This window comes from Chenopodium album, chromosome 9, assembly GCF_948465745.1.
Source record: "Chenopodium album chromosome 9, dcCheAlbu1.1, whole genome shotgun sequence".
Taxonomy (NCBI): domain Eukaryota; kingdom Viridiplantae; phylum Streptophyta; class Magnoliopsida; order Caryophyllales; family Amaranthaceae; genus Chenopodium; species Chenopodium album.
In genome coordinates, this window is record NC_137842.1 from 57,686,905 (window position 1) to 57,711,081 (window position 24,177).

The 24,177-nt window shown below is 38.0% G+C and overlaps 1 non-coding gene across 1 annotated transcript; it reads right to left on the reverse strand.

The window, feature by feature from the left end:
* Window positions 1–21,938: 21,938 nt before the first annotated feature.
* Window positions 21,939–22,045, reverse strand: LOC145560960 (small nucleolar RNA R71). The gene has a single exon (XR_014093549.1). It is a non-coding gene; the product is annotated as a small nucleolar RNA R71 (small nucleolar RNA).
* Between the last annotated feature and the right edge of the window lie 2,132 nt (window positions 22,046–24,177).

Sequence of the window (24,177 nt, forward strand, 5' to 3'; positions counted from 1 at the left end):
GCCTGAAGGCGCGCCCGATCGGGCGAGCCTCGCCCGATCGGGCGAAAGTGCGGAATTTCAATTCTCAAGTTGCGCGCCCGATCGGGCGCGAATGCGAACGTAATTTTCGCCCTTTGCTCGCCCGAAATATCTTTTTCTTTTACTCGATTTTCGGAAAAAATTGCCCGATCGGGCAAGCTTCGCCCGATCGGGCGAAGATTGCCCCTGAATCCAACTGTGCTTGCGCGCCCGATTGGGCTGTTTTGCCCGATCGGGCGAATTTAGTTCCGATTTTTAGTTCGCTTTCGCGCCCGATCGGGCAATGTCGCCCGATCGGGCGAAATTACTGCTGAATTCTGGGTAGCTTGCGCGCCCGATCGGGCGAGCCTCGCCCGATCGGGCCCGAGAGAGCCTTATTCCCCGATTTCGTTTCTTCTTCAAAATTTTTCTAAGTCTTTATACCTGTCAAATTCATACCTGTACAACAACACTTACAATTGGTGAAATATCACTCTCCTCGCCTCTCTAAAAAAAATAAAATATAAAATAAAATAAGAAAAATTAAGGAAAAGGAAAACTAGCCTAGAAAGCATGAAATACGGGTTGCCTCCCGCAAAGCGCTGGTTTATCTAGGTCGCGCACGACCTTCTCACCACCTTGAAGCTCATGTTGGAAGTGGAGTTAGGAGAGTCTCCTCCACATCTCTAATGGTAGCACCTTCATGATACAACTTCAACCTTTGGCCATTCACCTTGAATTCTTAACCTTTGTCATTCACCAACTCTACCGAACCAAATTTGTTCACCTTTGTGATAGTGAAGGGACCGGACCATCTAGACTTCAACTTTCCTGGGAAAATTTTCAATCTAGAATTAAAGAGAAGAACCTTATCGCCCGGTGCAAACTCTCTTGGTAAGATCCTCTTGTCATGCCACTTCTTGGTCTTCTCCTTGTAGATCCGCGCACTATCATATGCCGACAATCTAAACTCATCCAACTCATTGAGTTGGAGGAGTCTCTTCTTACCCGCGGCCTTAGAATCCATATTAAGCTCTTTGATCGCCCAAAAAGCTTTGTACTCCAATTCTACGGGAAGATGACATGCCTTACCATAAACCAATCTATAAGGTGAAGTACCGATCGGTGTCTTAAATGATGTTCGGTATGCCCAAAGTGTGTCATCAAGCTTCATGCTCCAATCTTTCCTTGACTTGGCTACTACCTTTTCTAGGATCGCCTTAATTTCCCTATTAGAGACCTCAACTTGACCACTAGTTTGAGGGTGGTAACTAAGCCCTGTTCTGTGATATACGCCATACTTCTTGAGGAGGTTATCCAATTGTCTTTCATGGAAGTGGGTACCCCCATCACTAATAATAGCTCGTGGAACACCAAACCTGGGAAATATGATCTTCTTGAAGAGCTTAATGACTACCTTGGAATCATTTGTCGGTGAAGCTATGGCTTCTACCCATTTGGACACATAATCTACGGCTACAAGTATGTAACAATTCCCATTGGAAGATGGGAACGGTCCCATATAATCGATACCCCAAACATCAAATATTTCAACTTCGAGAATTCCAGTTTGGGGCATCTCATGCCTCCGCGAAATGTTGCAAGTCCTCTGGCAAGAGTCACAAGCCTGCACAAAAGTGTTAGCATCTTTAAACATAGTAGGCCAAAAGAAGCCTGACTCATTAATCTTAGCCACCGTTTTAGTGGGGCCATGATGTCCACCATAGGGTGAAGTATGACAACTGGTAAGGACGCCGTGAACCTCCCATTTGGGAACACACCTGCGAAATAATCCATCTGCACACTCACGAAACAAAAAAGGGTCATCCCAAAAATAATGTTTAACATCATAAAGGAATTTCTTTTTCTGTTGGTAGGACAAGTCAGGAGGTAGAGTACCACCCACTATATAGTTAGCAAAATTGGCGTACCAAGGGTGATGCTCTACAACTGCATACAGGTTATCATCAGGGAAAGAATCATCTATAGGTAAAGAATCCTTACCCTCATCATACCTGATACGTGACAAGTGGTCTGCCACTACGTTCTCTGCTCCCTTTTTATCTTTTATTTCAATGTTGAAATCTTGGAGCAAGAGAACCCAACGGAGTAGCCTTGGCTTTGATTCCACCTTGGCTATCAAGTATTTCAATGCTGCATGATCAGTAAAAACAATAACTTTAGAACCAACTAGATATGATCTAAATTTTTCTAAAGCATAAATAACAGCAAGAAACTCCTTTTCTGTGGTGGCATAGTTGACTTGGGCTTCATCTAAGGTTTTGCTAGCATAATAAATAGCATGCAAAACCTTGTCCTTCCTCTGACCGAGCACGGCTCCTAGTGCATAGTCACTTGCATCACACATGATCTCGAAAGGAAGGTTCCAATCGGGAGCACATATGATGGGTGCCGATATCAAAGCCTGCTTAATCCTTTTAAAAGCCTCAAGACACTCGTCAGTAAAAATAAATGGGGCATCCTTGAGCAAAAGCTGTGTCAGTGGTTTAGCAATTTTAGAAAAATCTTTGATAAAGCGGCGATAAAACCCCGCATGACCCAAGAAGCTCCTAACTCCCTTAACATTGACTGGGGGAGGTAATTGCTCAATCACTGATATTTTAGCTTTATCTACTTGTATGCCCTTATCAGATATAATATGGTCAAGGACTACTCCCTCCGTCACCATAAAGTGACATTTCTCCCAATTAAGTACTAAGTTGCACTTTTCACATCTTTTCAATATTTTAGCGAGATTAATTAAGCATGAATCAAATGAAGAACCATATACGCTAAAATCATCCATAAAGACCTCCATAATAGACTCTATGAAATCAGAAAAAATGCTCATCATGCAACATTGAAAGGTAGCAGGTGCATTACATAAACCAAAGGGCATTCTACGATATGCAAAAGTGCCATAAGGGCATGTAAAGGTGGTCTTTTCCTGATCTTCAGGGTGAATCGGAATTTGGAAAAATCCTGAATACCCGTCCAAATAGCAAAAGAATTTGTGATTAGCTAACCTCTCAAGCATTTGATCAATAAAGGGGAGATTTGTGGCGATATTTAATCGACGATAATCTATGCACATACGCCACCCTGTTACAGTTCTAGTGGGAATTAATTCATTTTTATCATTGGTTATCATAGTCATCCCACCCTTCTTCGGTACTACCTGCACAGGACTTACCCACTTGGAGTCAGAAATAGGATAGATGATACCTGCATCAAGTAATTTCATCACCTCTTTCTTGACTACTTCCTGCATGTTGGGATTTAATCTTCGTTGGGGTTGAATGCAGGGCTTGTAATTGTCCTCTAGATGAATCCTGTGCATGCAAAAATCAGGGCTAATACCCTTGAGATCATCAATACTGTACCCTATAGCCTTCTTATGGGTTTTGAGGACCCCTAGAAGTTGGGAAGATTGTAGGTCAGTGAGTGCAGTACTGATGATCACGGGGTGTAGTTCCTGCTCATCTAGAAAAAAATATTTTAAATGAGAAGGGATAGGTTTTAGCTCAGGTTACTTGACCTCTGCAGGTTTTGATTCCTGAACTAAATTTACTACCTTGATTGTCTCCTTGGGGCTTAACTCTTCTAAGGAAAGAGCCTTTTCAATACTTTGTACCTCATTACCCCAAATGCTTGCATTGTCGCTAGATAAATCCCCGCAGAGAACTTCCTCCAAGGGATCCTTCGCGAGAACCTGTGGCAAGCTATCAACACAAATATCGTCCATTATATCAATTGTATCAATATAACAACAATTTTCCTCTAACATAGGCCCTTTCAAAACCTTCCCTAAATTAAAGGTAACATTATCGTCACCTACAGAAAGGGTTAGTTTACCATTTTTCACATCAATAATAGCTCCTGCAGTGTGGAGGAAAGGCCTACCTAATATAATGGGTATTTGTGTGTCCTCGGCCATATCTAAAACAACAAAATCAACCGGAATAAAAAATTTACCAACTCTGACAGGTACGTCCTCTAAAATACCTAAGGGATATTTTACCGAACGATCTGCCATTTGCAAAGTTATATTAGTAATTTTTAATTCTCCCATATTTAATTTAGCGCAGATAGATGATGGCATGACACTGACACTAGCACCCAAATCACATAAAGCTTTATCAATAAAAACATTCCCAATGTGACAAGGGATAAAAAAACTACCGGGATCCTTTAATTTAGGAGGTGATTTATTTTGCAAATAAGCGCTACACTCCTCTGTGAAAGCTACAGTTTCTACTTCATTTTTCCTAGTCAGAATGTCTTTCATGAATTTGGCATAAGCAGGTACTTGAGTGATTAAATCAGTGAAAGGAACTGTTACCTGCAGGTTTTTCACAACCTCTAAAAACTTACCGAATTGTTTATCAAGCTTACTCTTCAGTTGTCTATTAGGGAATGGAAGCTTGATAACTGGGCTCTGCACATCTCCTCCCTTATCCTGCAATTTACCCTGCACAGAAACATTAGTAGGGTTAGTATCTTTTTGTAGCCCTGCAGGGCTAGCAGGATTACCGTTTGGTATAGAGGAATCTAGATCAGGAACTGGTCCATCTTCCTTTGGCATAGGAGGTCCATCATAATGTGAACCACTCCTTAGAGTGATTGCATTAGCATGATCTGTAGGATGGATAGGTTGTGATGGTAGAGCTCCCTGCTGACGGGATTGTAGGGTAGATGAAAGTTGTGCAATTTGATTGTCCATGATTTTATTATGGGCTAGAATAGAATCAATTTGCGCATCCCTACTCTCCATATGCTTTTGCATATTAGCTAGCATCGCTCTAATTTCTGTCATGGCAGGGTCGGAAGATGATGAGGGTGATGCTTGGCTTTTCTGGCCGGCATTAGGATGGTAATATTTTTGCTGTGGTGGGGGTTGCTGTTATGGTTGTTGTGGAGGTGGAGGGTTTTGTACATTGGTACTCCGGTATGAAAGATAAGGATGGTTTTTATAACCGGCATTGTAGGAATTGGAATAGGGGTTATTTTGCCTATAAGTTTGGAAGGCATTAACTTGTTCCATAGAGCTCCTACAATCTTGCTCCCAATGACCTACAATTCCACAATTTTCACAAAAAGCTTCATGGTTAGCAACAGCAGAAACATTAGCTACAGAGTTAGGAGCAGCAGTAAGATTATCTAATTTTTGGCAAATAGATGTTAATTGAGCTTGCAAAAAGGATACGGAATCGACATTATGTTTTCCATAGAGCCCTTGGGATGTAAGTTCTTGAAACTTGTAGTCGCTGGACAACTTGCTTAGGCTCTCTTGCATGAGGTCCTGACAGGGTAAAGTCGTATCCCCTAATCAAAAATAATTACCTAAATCACTAACTAAGGTAGATAGGGAAGTAGGGTCGAACTCCACAGGGAAACAAGTCTTTTTAGTTCTAATTAATTATTATATTCTAAATTATCCAAGTAACCAATGTTTCTAGTGTGAATTCTATACTACGAAGAATGAGTTTAAGGAGAAAAGAAACAATAATAAGAAGGCCTAGGGTCACAGGTTCACCAATAATTAATATTCCGGGATAGAACGAAGTAATTAATAATTAACTATGCATAGATAACATGATTAACAGGCTCTCGCAATTTATTAACCAACATAGATCTAACAGGCTCTCACAATTTATTAGACCTAAGTTCCTATAAAAAAAATAGCCTTTAGTATTAAATCAACATCTGCTCGATTCATCAATTCAATATTGCTAAACATTCACAATCAAATTACATCTGCTCGATTCATAATCTAATTGCAAAGAATTAAAACAATTCAATAGGAAATTATCATGCAATATCAACAATCAATAATAACAAACTATCCCTTCATATTAATTATGGATCCCCATAAACCCTAGAATTAAACTACTCACTAATCATCATAACTAAACCAATCAAAAAAATAAATAAGAACATAATCAAGAAAACAATTAGAATAGCTGAAATTAAAAAGGGAAGAAATTGTACCAAACTAAATCTGGAATTAATGAAGGAATTAAGAACAAGAGTTAGAGAGCATTTAAGAGAGAGAAAAATACTAAGTAGAGAGAGAAAGTCTAAGAGAAAGAAGGTCAGTAAATAATCCGTACAAAACGTATATATACTTCTCCTAAAACACGAATTAAACTAAGCCTAATCAGACTCTAGAAAAACACGCGCCCGATCGGGCGAAGGGGCGCCCGATCGGGCCCGCCTTTTTTACAACGCCCAGTCTAATGCGCCGTGCCCGATCGAGCCTACGCTCACCCGATCGGGCGCGCCTTTCCTTGATAGCAGTCATGCGCGCATCCGCCCGATCGGGCGTATGCTTGCCCGATCGGGCCCGGCCTTCCTCTTCAAGGCTTGGACTTCGATTGGGCTAGATTTCTCGGCCCAATCCATATTTCCTCTCGGGTCTCGAATACATGGTCCAATTACCTCTTGATCCAAATAACCGAGCCCTTAATCACCGGCTGTCACCGATCTTGGGCTCCAAAAGTGGTCGTGTCCTTCTAGCTTCCGTAGTCGATCCAATAACGCCCGGGAAAATGCTCCAACAGTGCAATTTCCTGTAAAATATAACTAAAACTACGAAAACACTAGAACACACAAATTAGTAATAAAAGTGGCCCGAAAGAGCCAAAAACACTACTAATAATGACCACGGGACGGGGGTAAAACACTATATAAAATAGACATATCAGGTCCATTTGTTGTTGCTTCACGGGATCATACATCGATCTTAAGTGCGAGAAGCTTCAGTGTCTCAGTTACAGTAGCCAGTTGGTTCTTGAGATCATTGACTTCTTCTTGAGTTGCCATTATGACTCTTGCTTTTCTTTTGCGGGCTATAGGTTTGTCGAAAAGTTGGACTTGTACGAAGAGGTTATCTTTGATTAATCGTCCTTCCTTTCTTGACCACGCGTTGTAAATTAAGCCAATTTGCGTTTTAATTGTTTGACTCGAATCAACTTGACTTTATGTTTTTTTATTTTTTTAAAAAAAGTATATGCATATTTTTGGCAACAATAATGTACATATTTTTATTGAACTAAGTATTACTATTTATTGGAGGATTAATATCCGACTAACCCCCCTAAACAAATGACGGAAAAAAGGGCGCGCACACAAGACTCTCTTAATCATGGTCAAAACATGTGTATTTGTGTGTGTATTGAGTGTAAGTGACATGTTTGGACTCTTGTGTAAGACCATGGGACTTAGTGCCTAGACTCGAACATTAATTTAATTAAGCATCATAGTCAGCAAAAATAACCGAATTAAACAGAAAACTGATTAATTAGACATTAGGTGATGACTCGACAAATAATCCGAACTGTCGGCCAAGCGACAGGACTGGCGTCACAATATGGTGATTGGCGCCAGACAATTTAGTTAATGTCTAGCGCTACACACTATACAGTGGCGCTACAACTCAGACTTTGGCGCCAATATTGGAGCTTCGGCCTGGGACTGTTTTCGGCATTATTAGTCAACTAGGGTATGCCTAAAGTCGTACTAGGTCAATTTCGATTAAAAAAAACTTTATTGACTCAAATTAATTAATTAATTAATTAATTAGGCAAAAGTTCTTTAAGTCATTAATTTTAGTCTCAACACAAATCAACAAACGGTTAAGAGAAACATAGAATATATATGCACAACAAATGATGCACAATTAGTCAAGTAGGCACAATATGATGCAATGAGTTCGCAACATAACCATGGCTCTAGTTCTCTAAAGTTCGGGATATGGTTTAGTCAATAGAGGGTCCATGGTTAATTGTCCGGATGCACCACGCAGAAGCCTAACCGTGAAGGGTTAGCGCGTGTGGATGGGACACCGCGAGTTTTTAGAAAAAACTCACTTCCATGGTTTGGTGAATTCAACATCTCAGATGTACCCTTTGTTGCCAGGAGCGTTCAATCGGGTAGATAGAGCATGAATTCCCAGAAGGTTATGTCCATATGTAGAACACATATGGGTTTCAGAAAAGTGAGAAAAAAAAAGTTCAATCAGAAAGTAGGATCGAGCAAACAATACGAAAAACCGGTCGAAATTAGAACGCATATTTCTGGCTCGGTATTGGGGGAAATTGGCGCCAGCAAACAGAGACTGGCGCCAACTTTTAGCTGTAGCCCCTGGCGCCAATACTGGCGTCTGGCGCTACGACTAAAATGTTGGCGCCAAGCTCTGGCCCCTGACGCTACTTCCCACATGCGTCAGCAGCTTTCTGTGCTCAATAAAATCATCCAGTTTCGCGCGGTGTTATTTCAGTCCTAGTTGTGAAAGACATTTCTCAAATTTCCTACGTGTAAAATCCTATGTTTTTGACTCATTACGGATGGTCTTTCCAATGAGAACCTGGCCTTTTTATGCATATGACAATAATGTTAATCAAAATTACGCACATGAAATACTTAGAACTTTTCGAGTCTCATCCACTCATTCTAAATCATTGCCGAAACAAATTCAGGAATTAAAATAGAAATCCTCCCCAGTGGAGTCGCCAAAAACTATGGGGAATAATTTCAAGCCTTTAAAATCCCACTAGCTTGAACCCCACTGTGATCATACACTAAAGTACGGTGGCGTCCAAAAGGGAAGAAGATAGAGCAAAAGAGTCGCCAACAAGTTTTTAAGGAACTTGTAAACCGTTCACGAGGTGAAGGTTACACCCCTTAACGATCCAAGAGATCGTCAACTCCATAAGGTCATGAACCAAATAAGGGTTCGGGGATGAAGGTAAAAATCCAACCTAAAAGAGATTGAACCTGCCCTAATAATAGGCCTCTACTTTATTCTGCTCGTATTCATGTGCGCTTTCTGATTAACATGCAATCAATAAGATTACCCTAAACCTGTTTAATCTATGTTGGTTGAATATTAATGCACAAACAAACTATTATTGGCGATCACTTGAATTATAATCACAATTAACCCTAAACAAGATTATTAATTATCTTATTAAGCATGGTTACAAGTACCAATTCCCTTTAAGCATGCAATAAAAGATGATCAAGCAATAACAATATAAAATAATATGTATCAAGCAACATAATAAATAATCAACATCATTAATAATAATAATATCAATCATAATCATCATAATCATGTTAAAACATAGCAAGATCCTAGGCATGATACTAATAAGATTAATAACAACCCCTAGTATGTCACTAAGGAATAAAAATCAAATCTTTAACCCTAACATGATACTAACATGAATTTATATTAGGAAGAGAATAAAAGGCATCGTAACAATCATATTTAATATTAAAAGTAACCTAGACATGATACTAGGAATCATAATAACAATATAAACATGATGTCTACATCATAAAATCAATAAATCAATTAAAGTACTTACTTGGATGCCTCGTACCTCTTTCTAATAACAAAATACACGCGTTAGTAACTTCAAGGAAAAATAATAATCAAAGCAATTAAATTAAATAATTGTAAGAGAGATTTGGGACCAAACCCTCAGAAATTAAAACCTTTCACGTCTAGGGCGAAGGCAACTTCGAATATGGCTAGGTGTTTCTAAATCTTGTGAATGCGGAATTTTGGGTGAAAAAGCAAGAAAGAAAGAATGCTAAAGAATACTTGATTATGGAGAATTGGTGAATGGAAGATGAAGATCGTAGATGAATGAATTGTAGTTAAAAGTTGGTAATTAGTGAATGTTGGTGAATGAAAACGGAGTTTTTGATACGATATTTATAGAGAAAATCAACCAAAAAAGATAATTTAACAAAACAGAGTCTGCAGATCGTAAAACCACATTGGCGCCAGCCCTGGCTAGTTGGCGCCAGCACCAGTGGCTAGCGCCTGGCGTCAATGGCTAGCGCCTGGCGCCAATCCTGGTTCCAGGAGCCAAGGCCTGGGGTTGGACGCCAAACTGTTTTTCAACGCGTTTTCGAAAATCTGATAAATTTCCCGTACTGGAAGATAAAATAATATAATTCCATCGAAAATGCTATTTGATCTTGATTAAAACTCTGAAGAGTCCTAATTGAATTAGAAATGAAAAGAACCTTCTAGAATGTTCTAGAAGACTAAAACCATTCCTAATTGCATTAGGAATGATAAATTATATTAGGCCCTCCCCTAGATCATTGGGCCGTACATAAAGCTCAAACCGGACCCAGTTTAGTAAATTGCCCATAACTTCCTCAATATTCATCGGAATTGGGCTTATAATATATCGTTGGAAAGGTCTTTGCAAGCCCCATCCAACTACACTACTAATGGACCCATATCATGGACCAACCAAACTGGATTAGCTGTTTTCTTAAAATAAAGTTTTCAAAATCAGGGAGAAGAGAAAAGAAATAAAACTTCCCGCACTACTAGACCTTTCCACACTTTCGTTTCATTCGATTATGATTCGACGTGAAAGGCACTCATCACTGGGTTTGGTTTTGGGGAGACACAAATGGGTGTCTACAGATTCAGAGAAGAATCTTGTTCGTTGAACACAACAAGGCAGATTCTGAAGAAACGTAAGTATTATTTCAAAAACCTATTTAAACAAAAAAAAAAAAAAAACAACGAACAAAAGTCTCAAGTTGTAGATCTAGAACTTTTAAAAGATATTAAAAAGTCTTATGGTATAGATGTTAACATTTCTACGATTCCGAGGTAATATATGAACATATACTGAATTATAAATGTTCATTTGTATATTTGAATTTGTTTGAGTTTATATTTGACTTTATATGACTAAATAAAAAATGTTCATTTTTATGATACGTTATGCACATTTATGAAATGCATAAATATTCATTCATTTGAGTTGAGAAACTGACTTATTCATTCTATGAAATCTTTTGATCATTTATGAAATTCATAATGTTCATTTACATATAAAGTAATGTTCATTTTAAAATATATGTTAATATTGGTTCATTTCAGTTTACATATATATTTAAATGCCTAAACGAATGTTCATTTCTTTTATACATTATGCACATGTATAATATCGATAATAGTCATTTGTATGCATTAAAACTAATATCTTACAACCAATCTAGCTATATTGTAGTGATGTCCAAAGTTACACATTTGATATAAATTTGCACATGGAATTAAAGAATATGTAGTTGTTTTGGAGAAGAGAAAATGGCTTAACAGCGCTGATTATACAAACTGCGGAGTATACATTATGAAGCATATAGAAACCTTCGCTACTAAACTTAATGAGAGTTAGATTTGTGATTTGAAACCAAACACTGTAAAAGTGATAAATGTTCAATAATGTAAGATATATTGTTCATTTATAAAGCAGTGTATATAATAGTTAACATTTGTTAATTCATTTTGTTCAACAGGTGGACCAAATTAGGAAGCAAGGATGCGGAACTGATGCTATTTGAAGAAAAACACTAACACTTTGTTTGGATAGGAAGAAATGGAAGGAAAAGAAGAGAAGAGAAATGGAGGGGGACAAAATCTCTTGTTTGGGTAAAAGATTGGGGGAAGGAAGGGGGAGGAGAGAGAGGCCAGGGATCCATTTTCCCTCTCTCTATATTAACCATAATCTCTCCAAAATTGGAGAGATTTGGAGGGAGAATGGAGCTCACCTCCCACTCCCTTTCTTTTCCCTTCCCTTCCTCCATTTTCCCTCCCCTTCTTTTCCTTCCTTCTTTGCTATCCAAACAAAGCGTAAATCTAGGTTAAATAGAAGATAAACAAAAAAGTTTGCAAAGGAATAGTACATGTTATATGTTCATTTATGAATGTGTATATGTTCATTTATGATTGTGTATATGATTATATCTTATAAATAGTTTAATAGATGTTTTTTTTTTAGAGGAAAATAGAGTTATAGATTTTATTTGTTAAAAGAATTATTGTAATTGATATTTCATTTTAATCTTTATTTGTATGAAAAAAAAAATATATTTTTTAGGTTTTATAAATTGGTTGTTGGTTCTTTACTTTTGTTCATTTTCAAATTGATAAATAATCATTTATATATGTTGAATTTTTTTAAAAAAAAACAATATACTAAAAAATGTACTATATAGAAACAAATTCTTATGTCTTTAACACTTGAAGAACTTTGAACAAGAGCACCTTGATCATTTATTGGAACCGTTGGAGGAATAACTTAAACATTTGTTGATTGAACATTTCTGGAATGGGGTTTGAGCATTTCTCGATTGAAGTTTGAACAATGCCAAGAACTATGGGTGGAACAAAATAACCAGTTTGAGATTTTGTAGACGCACTAGTATGAATTGGAACTCTTGGAAAGTTGAGCATTAGTTTTAACACCAACAACACCTTTATTTGTAAAAACGTTAGAACAAGCTTGAACAACAAAAACACCTTCAACAACATTTAAATCTTTCGCCTGCAAAAAAAAGTTAATTGATGATCAATATTAAATCAATAAATGTTCAATTACAAATACTTCTATAAATAGATTAGAAAACAAAACCTTAGCAAGAGATGAAATATTTAAATCATCAGGTATGCTGGATTGAAGAGTGCTTTCACTATAAGCCTACACTTATCATAACACTATTATTCCTACACCTATCATCTTTATAACTCTCATTACAACAAACAAATCTTTTAATAAAAAATGAATTGTCTTTTCTCCTCTTACTCTTCCCAATTCGAATTCCAAAACCGTTCCTAAAAGCATATTCGTTATACATTTCAAAAGGTTCTTCTTCAGATTTAAATTGTTAATTCAGACTTAACTGCTTCTTCATCAACAATATCACCCTTTTTTTTTCTATTGCACACATTATTAATATACAATTATAAGTGAACATAAAGGGTTTCAAAAATGATCAATAGTTAATACATAAAATGTTTAATAACGAAACTGCACATGTTCAATTTGAAAATTTTTAACACATAATATTATCATGAAAAAAATTGTAAAAACAAATGATCAATATGACATCGAAAATGAACATAAAATGTTCATCGTCATCACAACAGAGTATTAACAATCCAAAAATGTTCATCATCATCATAATCAAAATATCAAAATTGAAGCAATGAAAACATATAACACATAAATTGAAGCAACAAAATCGAGTACAAAATTATGTAGAAATAAACAAAACATCCACATAACACAGTATTGATAATAAAAAAGTACAAAATTATGATCATACATTGTTAAACAAACGAATCAATCAATCGAACTCCAGATGAAAACACACTTTCGCAATCACGATCGAAATCGGGCAGAGGAAGAATTAGACATTGATGATCAACAACGATTATCAAAATCGTAAAAAATAAACTGAAAAATTAGTTACGATTAGGGGTTTTGTGTTCTGGTTTGTTTGATTAATTGCGAAATGGGGTTGTAGGCGGTGGTCGAACAGGTCCTCGAAGAGGAGGTGGTCGTAGAGGAGGTGCTCGCAGTGGCGATGTAGAAGAGGTACTTACTCTTGATTTTGGAAATTTGGGTGTGTATCTTTGATTTAATTTGTAGTTAGGGGGTAGTTATGGGTAGCTTAAACGTGGGGGTATGTCAAAGACCGATTTTTACGCATTATAATTGTAATTAATTAACAATAATCTTGGAGGTAAGCTTGAGTACTTTGATTAATAAATGAACTAAGGGGTTATAAGATAGAAATAGCTTTAGGCTATTAATCTCAAGGCTACAACTCTCATGAGGTTACTCTCAACAATTTTCTGGATAAGTGGCTACTACATTTAACATTACCATTTATACTGAAGCACTAACATAACCTAAAACTAATAATAGTTGACCTCCACAGCTTAGGGAACACAATCTTTTTGCCATTGTTACTAAAGTAGTGAATCCTCCTTTTCGAACTTGTCTTCTTTCCTGAATTAGCTTCCTTGACAAAAGCTAATGCTCCTCTTGTTCCTCCAATTGTATCTCAGCTTCTGTCTTTTTTCTTTGGTTACCGTTGGTGTTGACTTGCCTATGAGCCTGACCCACATTACTCTTCTTGGCCCTTCGTTGATAGACCTTAATAGGCTGGCCCAAATACGGATCCATCACAGGGTATAGTTTTTTTATTCAATTACAAGTGTGTACTTTTTGTGCAATTACAAGTGTGAATTACTTTTGAATTGTCTTGGATCATAGATAATAAGCTTTGATTTGATTATAGGAATTTTGGGGTATAGTTAGAACTATGAAGTTAGATAAGTACTTAGTCATATGCTTGTAACTTTGATATTTTTGATGAATCTTATATAATTACTTAGGTGATTATGAATCTTACATAGTCGGTAGTCATATGCTTGTAACTTAGATGACTTTGATGAATCTTTTATATTAACTTGTTTTCAGGTGCCCTTGTAATCTTATATAATAGCTTAGATTATTATTTTGTTTTAGAAAGCTTACAATTGAAGATGGAGAGTATTTTGCGGCTTTAGATAATCCGGATAGTCGGTATAGTTAAATGCACTCTAGTTTATAACCCGAATAGTCACTATAGTTAACTGCACTCTATCCATTTCTTCTCCGAGTTAAAAGATATCCTATAACTCAATATATTACAATTAAGAATTTGTCCAACTTCCAAATTTCTAATACTTAGTCTTGGCTTTTAATATTGTTTATAAATAGATTATTAGTTGCAGTTATGGTTCACTATGTTCATAAATAGACACCTGGCCACTGTTTTAGGAACATGATCATTCAATATGATTTTCTGGTTATTTAGAGTAGGTGCATATTGATGCAACAGAAATTGGGTACTGTAGTAACTGTTTAGCTCTTGTATATTTGCTTAGCTCTTATTCAAGTGGAAGATAGTTGCATGGCATCTAATGAATAATTTTATTCAATTCTACAGTGTTGGTGGTGATTACGAGTCTTAATTCTTTATTTACTTGATCCTACATCAACATTTAACTTCCCCATGATATCCCAATAATTAATGGATGACAATTATATGCACCTTTAAAAAGTAGTCATTCATATTAATTTCGGGTGTTCTGCCATTAGGGGTCTTTAGAAACATCTCTATGTTGCTTTGGGGAACGCTGTAATAATAAACATTAAGAATGAAACCTTTGATTTAACAAGTGCTTATCCAATTATTTGGGTTTTGGTTTCTTATCCATTGCTTACCTCTGACAATTTCTTATCTGTTTGAGTAATTCTTCTCATGTCTCTGTCTCTGTGGTTCCTTTGTGTGTTGGTTTTACAAATTATCTATCCATTTTTGATATGTTATGTTCAATTCAAATGACTAAACTTCTTTATAATATGTTGTACAAGGTTGTGATTGATTCATCAGCGGGTAATGATGCAAGTGACGGGTGTCGCCCTCGTAAAGTGAGTGCGGATGTGTTTAGGGTGAGTTTTTCATTGGCAGTTGCTGTAGATGTATATGTTGTTATCTCCCTCTGTGGTTTGTATTGTAATTTGAGCCCTATTTTCAGGTTACTCAATATAAACCGTTTTGTTTTTGTAGGACAATTCTCTTAGCGAGGGTGGGAAGATGAAGGAACTCGGCAAAGTAATTGAAAGATGCTCTATGGAATTGAAAAGGGTAGTTGGACTCACTAAATTATTGCTATTGACTTGTTTGTCTTAAGTTTAATTATTTGGAATTAGTAAATTATTGTTATTAGGTTTTGTTACAGTTTAACTTGTGTGTGCAGCCTGAAAAATGTTAATTGCCGTGTAGAGAGTTTGGGTGCAACAATAAGCAAATTTGATGAAGATAAGCGAAAGTTAGTGAAGAAAATGGGTTTTGCTGGACTGTATGCCCTTGTTGACAGGCAGCTTCCACGGGAATTATGTTATTGGCTTGCGACACGGGTGGATGTGAACTCTAGGTCTATGGTTACCATAGATGGCAAAGAGTTTGGGTTTAGCCCCATTCAAGTTCATTGGGTGCTTGGTATTCCGATGGGAAAGAAGCCGGTACCCAAGAAAGCCACCGAAGAAATGAGTTTTATGTTGGACTGTGTACGTAGTAGGTACAGCAGAACTACACCCAGTTTGGTGGAAGGAATTCCTTGGCAAAGCCTTGTTGAAGCAGTTGAAGGTCCATTGGAGGATCCTTTAGATTTCAAGATTGCCTTTTTGCTCCTTGCTATAGTTGATATACTGTGTCCTACAACAAGCCATAGGTTATGCCCCCAATTTTTACCTGCAGCGTTTGCAGCTGAAGATACAAAGTCCTATGACTGGTGCTCCTTAGTAATCGACCAGCTTATGCATGCTATAGGAAGCTTTGCCAGGAGGTTCTACCCAATGGGTTATTCCAAAAGTTGTGGAGGGTGTACAATATTTCTTACGGTATATTTCCTTACTAATCAATCATTTTATTGTTCTTTTTTATTTTTTTTAAACATTTGGGTTGTCTTTTATTTTAAATGAATTTTATGTTGTAGATCTTTTACCTAGATCGATTGAAAAGAACACCTATTCAATGGGTGTCTTCCCTAGGATGGCAGTGTGGACCACACAATCGATATCAAAGGCAAAGAAGGGGGATCGACATGTGAATGGTGATTTTTGAAAACTTGGTGTAAGTGATTATATTTTAAGGCAAAAAAACCAGAAGATACACAAGCCCTATTTCTGATGATAGTCTTTATATTTATACCTGGTCATAATATTGCTGACACAAATTCATACGCTTTGTTTTCCAGACTGTAAAAGCAGCGTATGGCCGTGCCCATGAAATGAATACGGAAGATGTGAGGCCCTTGAAAAGACCAGTTGTGGTCATGGAGGAGGTATTCGTACTTTTATTTATGTTTTGAGCAATGAATCTAAACCTACATCTTACATCTTAACTTAAGGTATTCTTAATGCAGGTGTATCAATCGATGTTCAATGCTGTGCATAGTCAAAAGGAGTGTGTAGATGTAGTAGATGAACTGATTAACATTAGGTGTGTGAAAAAGCGTCGGTACGGATACTTTAAGAAAAAGGATTTGGCATCAGGTTCAGGTGCTGGTGATGCACATGTGCAACCCGACTTAAATGTTCATGACTATGCTATAGATTCTCCATTAATGTCGGGTGATGTGATAAATGATAATGAGTTGGAAACTCATAGGAACTTGCAGTCTCCTACAGCATTTGAGTTAGACTTTGACTTGGACTTGGACAGAGATACAGAAAGGCAAAATGACAACGATAGGTACAAAAGGGAGAGAGAAAGGGAATTATATTTGCTAGTCGAGTTGGAGCTGGGGTTGGAGTTTCAGTTCGCTGTTGACTTGGTAATAGAAGTTGAAAGGGAGATGGAGTTGGGAATGGTCTTGATGTTGGATTTGGCCTATGAGTTTGAATTGGAGATACAATTGTTAATGAAGTGCGAGAGTGATAGGATGTATGGAATGGAGTTGGAATTTGAGTTGGGCATGGAGTTTGAGAGGGAGAGGCAAGAGGTAGTGGCTTATGAGCGGCAGAGGGTAGGAGATTTGGACCTGCAGTTATGTAGTGTTCCAAAACCTTTACGAAGCCCTGAAAAAATTGAACTTGAAATTGGATATAGTTCAGAAGAGGATGGCAGAGAGAGAGGCTTTAGCCCACAACGAAGTCGGCGAAAAAGGAAAAATTCAGACTCACCTTTGCTTCCTGAAGGTTATGTGAACACTTAGAGGCCGAGGAAATTCCGCAGATTACGGGTTCCATTATATGACTACATAAAATCTCATTCAACCTACATCTACCTAACCTTGGGATGGGATGGTGTGTAACTTATGAAATTCTAAAAAGGCTTGAGTAATTCAAAAGATAGCAAAAAAATAGCAAAAAAAATAAATAAATAAATAAAAGTGTACAAAAAGGACAAGTGTTCCAATGTCTTTGATATGAAAATATCTTCGATAAGAGCACGTCTCAGATTGCGTCTCTTATCGAGTGCTCGGTACTGTGCCTGAGAAACATGAATGCCAAGTGAGTGATAGACCGCATGATTGAGATTGCCCACACTTATGAAAATAAAACAAATAAAGCAAAAAAAAAAAAAGAGCTAAAAAAGAGTAGAAACTCAAGCATAAAAATACAAATATTCAAAATCAAGGTTGCACACCTTGGGGGCTTATCTAGGGTCTTGAGCCTTTATCCCCTTCTTCTTCAAACCTTTAGCCTAACCACGTTACAACCCTCAAAAGACCTTTTTGAGGTATACACACACTTGTGCGAGGTTTGGCTAGAGCTACGTTCGGCCTGATTCCTAACGGATACGTAGGCAACCTCACATCGAGGTGCGGCCGTAATAAACATGCATTTATATTCACATTCACTAGCTTACCTAGCCTAAGAGTCACCACCATTTGACTCTTTTAACAAATAATATATTTCCACACACTTAGCTCTTGCGGCCTAACTTTAGTGTCACTTTCACACACATCACATATACATGACCAAATATACTTCCCTTAGGAACCCTTTGTCATGAAATCTTAACATAACGCTGAAGCATGCCTTGTCACATCACTCATCACTCATAATCAACATTGCATCACGAAGTATGAAGTGCTTAGCCTCCGTGCCTAAGTTACCTAAATGCTTTCATCATTGAGTCAACAGTTGAGATAGCCTAGGATGGATTAATCCTTGCACCTTGAGATAGTATCAAATGACATTTGACTAAGCTCATTCAACATGCATCTCCAAACTTCGATTCTTTTTCACGTCTTTCTTTTTCGGGAGAAAGCCGGTACCCTCCACAAAAATGACGGAAAAATTTTGCTTTTTTGCATTTTCGAGTCACACGATCACATTACAATGCACACACGGGTCATGAGTCACACATGTCATTTCAATCGAGTCAACCTCGAGTCAGTCAATCACAGAGAGTTAAGTTTATACCTTGAGTCGTGTCAAGTCGATGAGTCAAGAAATGCTAAACCTTAGGTCAACCCTAAGATAATTAAAAAGATTGGCAAAGTTCTATAGTCAAAATAAATACAGGTGCAGCAGAATAGGGAGGACCCTACTCCAATTCTTGGCGCCAGAGATATCTCAGCAGCGACAGAGCTCGAAGCCTCTCAGAAAGGTGATTTCGACCTCATACAGCAATTTCGGGTTCCTTAGTACGCCAGTTAGCTCCTATAAGCAATTTGACATGATTAAGTAGTCGGTTTGATTACGACAGCAAATAAGTGATCGACCTAATGAAAGATCGTCTCACTTAGCTTAAAGAGCCTAAGCATTCGCTCAAAAGCAGAAAAGGAACCGATGTATAGGTTCAAAGCAACGAAAGCGCCGACGTACAGGCATAGCGGAAGCAAAGTTCGAGCGGGCTTTAAAGATCGACAAGTGTTGGTCTTCGGTAATTTTCTTCGGAATATTATCACAACAACTGAGGATGACTTCAAGTAAAGTTATTTTCGACGGCATTCACTAATATTGTGGAAGTTGTCACAAATGATTTGAGAAGATATCACGAGATGGGCGGTCTTCGACAGCGTTCGCTAAGATTGTGGAAGTTGTCACTAAAGATTTGAGAAGATAGCACGAGATGGGCGGTCTCCGACAACGTTCGCTAAGATTGTGGAAGTTGTCACCAAAGATTTGAGAAGATAGCACGAGATGGGCGTTCTTTGACGGCATTCGCTAAGATTGTGGAGGTTGTCACCCTGATATGTCCATTTTATATGGTGTTTTACCCCCGTCCCTTGGTCGTTATTAGTAGTGTTTTTGGCTCTTTCGGGCCACTTTTATTACTAATTTGTGTGTTCTAGTGTTTTCGTAGTTTTAGTTGTATTTTACAGGAAATTGCACTCTTGAAGCATTTTTCCGGGCTTTATGGATCAACTACGGAAGCTAGAAGGGCACAACCACTTTTGGAGCCCAGGATCGGTGAGAGCCGGTGATTAAGGGCTCGGTAATCGGGATACCGAGGTATATGGACCGAGTGATCAAGAACCTAAGTGGATATCCGGATCGGGCCGAAGAAATAAGCCCAATCGAAGCTCCGAGCCTCGAGGTGAAGCAAGGGCCCGATCGGGCAAGCTTAGCTCGATCGGGCAAGGCGCGCAAGAGTGTGCTGGTGCGTGGCCAAAGGCGCGCCCGATCGGGTGAGCTGCTAGCTCGATCGGGCGCGGCTGTTGAGAAGAGCAGTGTGAGAAAAAGGCGTGCCCGATCGGGCGTCCTCTAGCCCGATCGGGCGCGTGTTTCTGGAAGGGCTCTTTTGTCGAGCAATTAGTTTCTAATTAGGAAGTTGTTTTAGTTTTGTTTAAATACGTTTTAGGACGATTAATTTCACTTATCTTCTTTCTTAGACTTTCTCTCTCTACTTAGGATCTTTTCTCTCTTAACTCTTCTTTCAACTCTTGTTCTTGATTATTTCCATTAATACAGATTAGTTTGGTAACGATTTCTCTTCTCCTAATCTTATTTCCCTTCATCATGATTTATTTTATTGCTTTGATTTGTTTAGTTTTTAATATGTGTGAGTAGTTCTATTTCTAGGGTTTATGGGGATCCATAAATAATATGAAGGGGTAAATTTTTGTTGTTAATTATCAATGCTAGATTAATTTCCTGTTGATTGATTTAATGCTCTGTGACTAGATTAGGCCTATCTTTTATGCATGAGTTTGACAATATTGATTCAAGATTCGAGAGATGAGAATTGATGTTTAGGTCTAGTTTCAATAGGCAGATTAATTTATAAATGGTTAAGTCGAGATTCAAGAGATGAGATTTAATACCGGTAAATTAATTGTGTGATTGTAATACGTAGCGAAAGCCCTTTACAATCTGGTTAATTGATGCATTGATGATTGACTATTATTGATTATTGGTATTGCATGATAATTTCTTATTGAATTGTTTTAACGTTTTACAATTGCGGCTTGTAAAAGTATAGCAATATTGAATTGATGAATCGAGCAGATGTTAATTTGATATTAAAGGCTATTTTCAATAAGAACTTAGACCTAGTAAATTGCGAGAGCCTGTTAGATCTATGGTGATTAATAAACTGCGAGAGCCTGTTAATCGTGTTATTTATGCAACGTCAATGATTGATTACTATGTTTTACCCTGGAGTATTATTTATTGGTGAACCTATACCCTAGATCCTCTCATATATTGTTTTCTCTCTATTCTCAATCTTAGTAGTTTAGTTTCTTATTCGAATATAAATATTGGTTACTCAGATAATTTAGATTATAATAATTAATTAGGAGTAAAAAGACTTGTTTCCCTGTGGAGATCGACCGTACTTCCCTATCTACATTAGTTAGAGGATTTAGGAATTACTTTTGATTAGGGGATACGACTTTACCCTGTCAAAATTTGGCGCCGTTGCCGGGGAAACGATTTTATTTTTATTTCTGATTGTTTTTGTAGTCTAGATTATTTCCCTTTTTTTCTCAGAGAGCGTTAGTTCTCTGAGACAAATCTCATATTTGCTTCTAGTTTTTGTTTATGCCTAGGTGTTCCAGATCAGGTTACATCCCATTCGATCCTGAGATCGAACGTTCCTTCCATAGACAGAAAAATCTCTACAAGCAAATCCTGGCGGATTCTGGTGATAATAACAATAATCACCGAAATCCTCCAACTGGTTCTAGCGATTCAAAGACATCATCAGACACAGAATCAAAGATGACGGCTCCAAAGAAGCTTAGTGATTATTCACAACCAAAGCTTACGGATTTTCCACATCTCACCCCTACTCCGGCTCTTGATGGGGTTCAATTTGAAATTAAACCTCAATTTATAACGATGATAGAGAGGAAGCAATTCAGTGGAGCCAAGGGTGAAGACCCAAATCTTCACATTGCCGACTATTGTCAATATTGCAACACCATCAGGCAAGCCGGGGTCACTCAAGACCAAATAAGGGAGATTCTATTCCCCTTCTCTTTAACTGGAAAAGCTAAATTGTGGTTTAATGGATTAAATAGAACTACACTTGGTATAACTGACTGGGAAACTCTTGTTTTGAATTTTTATAACAAGTATTATCCTGCAGAGAGAACAACAGTACTACGGAGTGCGATCCAGAACTTTGCCCAAGAAGCCGATGAATCTTTATATGAGGCTTGGGAGAGGTTCAAGGACTTACAAAGAGAATGCCCTCACCATAATTTAGCGCAATGGCAGTTAATCCAAGCCTTTTATAACGGCATTGGAAATTCCTCTAGAATAATTTTAGACTCTGCAGCTAGTGGGAGATTTATGAATCTAAATGTTGATGATGCAGGTCAGGTTATTGAAGATATGGCAATACACAATTCCCAATATGGGAATCCTAGAGGATTTGCTAACAAGGGGAAACATAGTGTTGACTTTGTATCCTTTTTGCAAGCTCAACTAACCTCTATTTGCCAAAAATTAGATAATCTGAGCACTGCTAATGTAGCTAATGTTTCTGCGATTAATAATAATTCTAATGAGGCTTTCTGTGAAAATTGTGGTATTGTAGGTCATTTGGAGCAAGATTGCAGGAGTTCCATGGAGCAAGTTAATGCCTTCCAAGCTTATAGGCAGAATAACCCATACTCCAACACTTACAATCCTGGGTATCGGAATTATCCGTACCTTTCCTACCGGAGCACTAATGTTCCAAATCCACCACCACAAGAACCACAGGCGCCACAGCAGCAGAAATATTATCATCCCAATGCTAGCCAGAAGAACAAACCACAACAAACCCTCTCATCTTCCGACCCTTCTCTGGCGGAAATTAGAGCAATGTTGGTTAATATGCAAAAGCACATGGAGAGTAGAGACGCGACAATTGATCAAATTCTAGCGCATAATAAAATTGTAGATAATCAAATTGCGCAACTCTCCGCTACTCTACAAGCCCGCTAACAGGGAGCTCTGCCGGCGCAGCCAACCCGACCTGCGGATCAAGCATTTGCAATTACTCTAAGGAGTGGTTCAAACTATGAAGGGCCCTCTATGCCCAGAGTTGATGAACTTGTTTTATTAAATAATGCTAATCTTGATTCTGTTAAACCAAACAATGTAGTTGATAGCCCTGCAGGGCTAAAGGATAATACTAACATATCTAATTCTACATTGCAGGGTACAACTCCAGAGAAGGTGGCTACTCCAGACAAGAGTAATAATGCTCCAAAGCCAATTATCAAACTTCCATTCCCAATCGTCAATTGAAGACAAACTTGGATAAGCAGTTTGGTAAGTTCCTGGAGGTGGTAAAAGATTTGAAGGTAGCAGTTCCCTTTACTGAATTAATCACACAAATCCCCTCGCATGCAAAATTTATGAAATAAATATTGACGAGGAAAAGGTCTATCAGTGAGGTAGAGACAGTAGCTTTCACTGCAGAGTGTAGTGCCGTACTTCAAAATAAGTCTCCACCTAAATTAAAAGATCCGGGTAGTTTTTCTATCCCTTGTCATATTGGCAATCTCTTGATTGATAATGCATTATGTGATTTGGGTGCTAGTGTTAGCGTCATGCCATTATCTATGTGTTCTAAGTTGAATATGGGTAAATTAAAAGCTACCAATATAACTCTACAAATGGCCGACCGTTCTTTCAAATACCCCTTAGGTGATTTAGAGGATGTCCCCGTTAGAGTAGGTAAATTTTATATACATGTAGATTTTGTTGTTCTTGATATGGCTGAGGATATGCAAACCCCAATTATTTTGGGTAGACCATTCCTTAACACTGCAGGAGCAGTCATAGATGTAAGAAGTGGTAAGTTAACATTATCAGTAGGGGATGATAAAGTTGTTTTTAATCTGAATAATGCCCCTAAAAGCTCCATGACTGAGGAGAAATGTTTCAGTGTTAATGTGGTTGTAAATTATTCTAACAAGCCCTAAGCTCTTGAAAAATATCCCTTGGAGGCGGTATCTTGTGTTGCATCCTTTTCAAATGAGATAGACAAATGGCAGAAGGAAGTCGATGCAATATAAAGAGCACTCTACAATGTTGGTCTTGGTTTCAAGGATGAACAGGTGGAACCGATCGAGCAAGTTGTGCGAATCGAGCCCACGGTAAGTGTTCCGCCGGATCGAGTTGCAAGTGTTGAACGCAATGACAATTTGAAGCAACCTTCGATCGAAGAAGGATTTTTAGTGCGTAGCATTGAAGATCCCCCAGTTCAAGTCAAGGAGGATCCACCAGATAAGGTGATTTGGCGTCCCACAGGGTACGTCAGAAAGCCGCATCGCAACCTGAACACCGCTAGACCGGGTGAGAAACCACCCGATCAAGCGTTAGGCCAAGGGTCCTAGATATT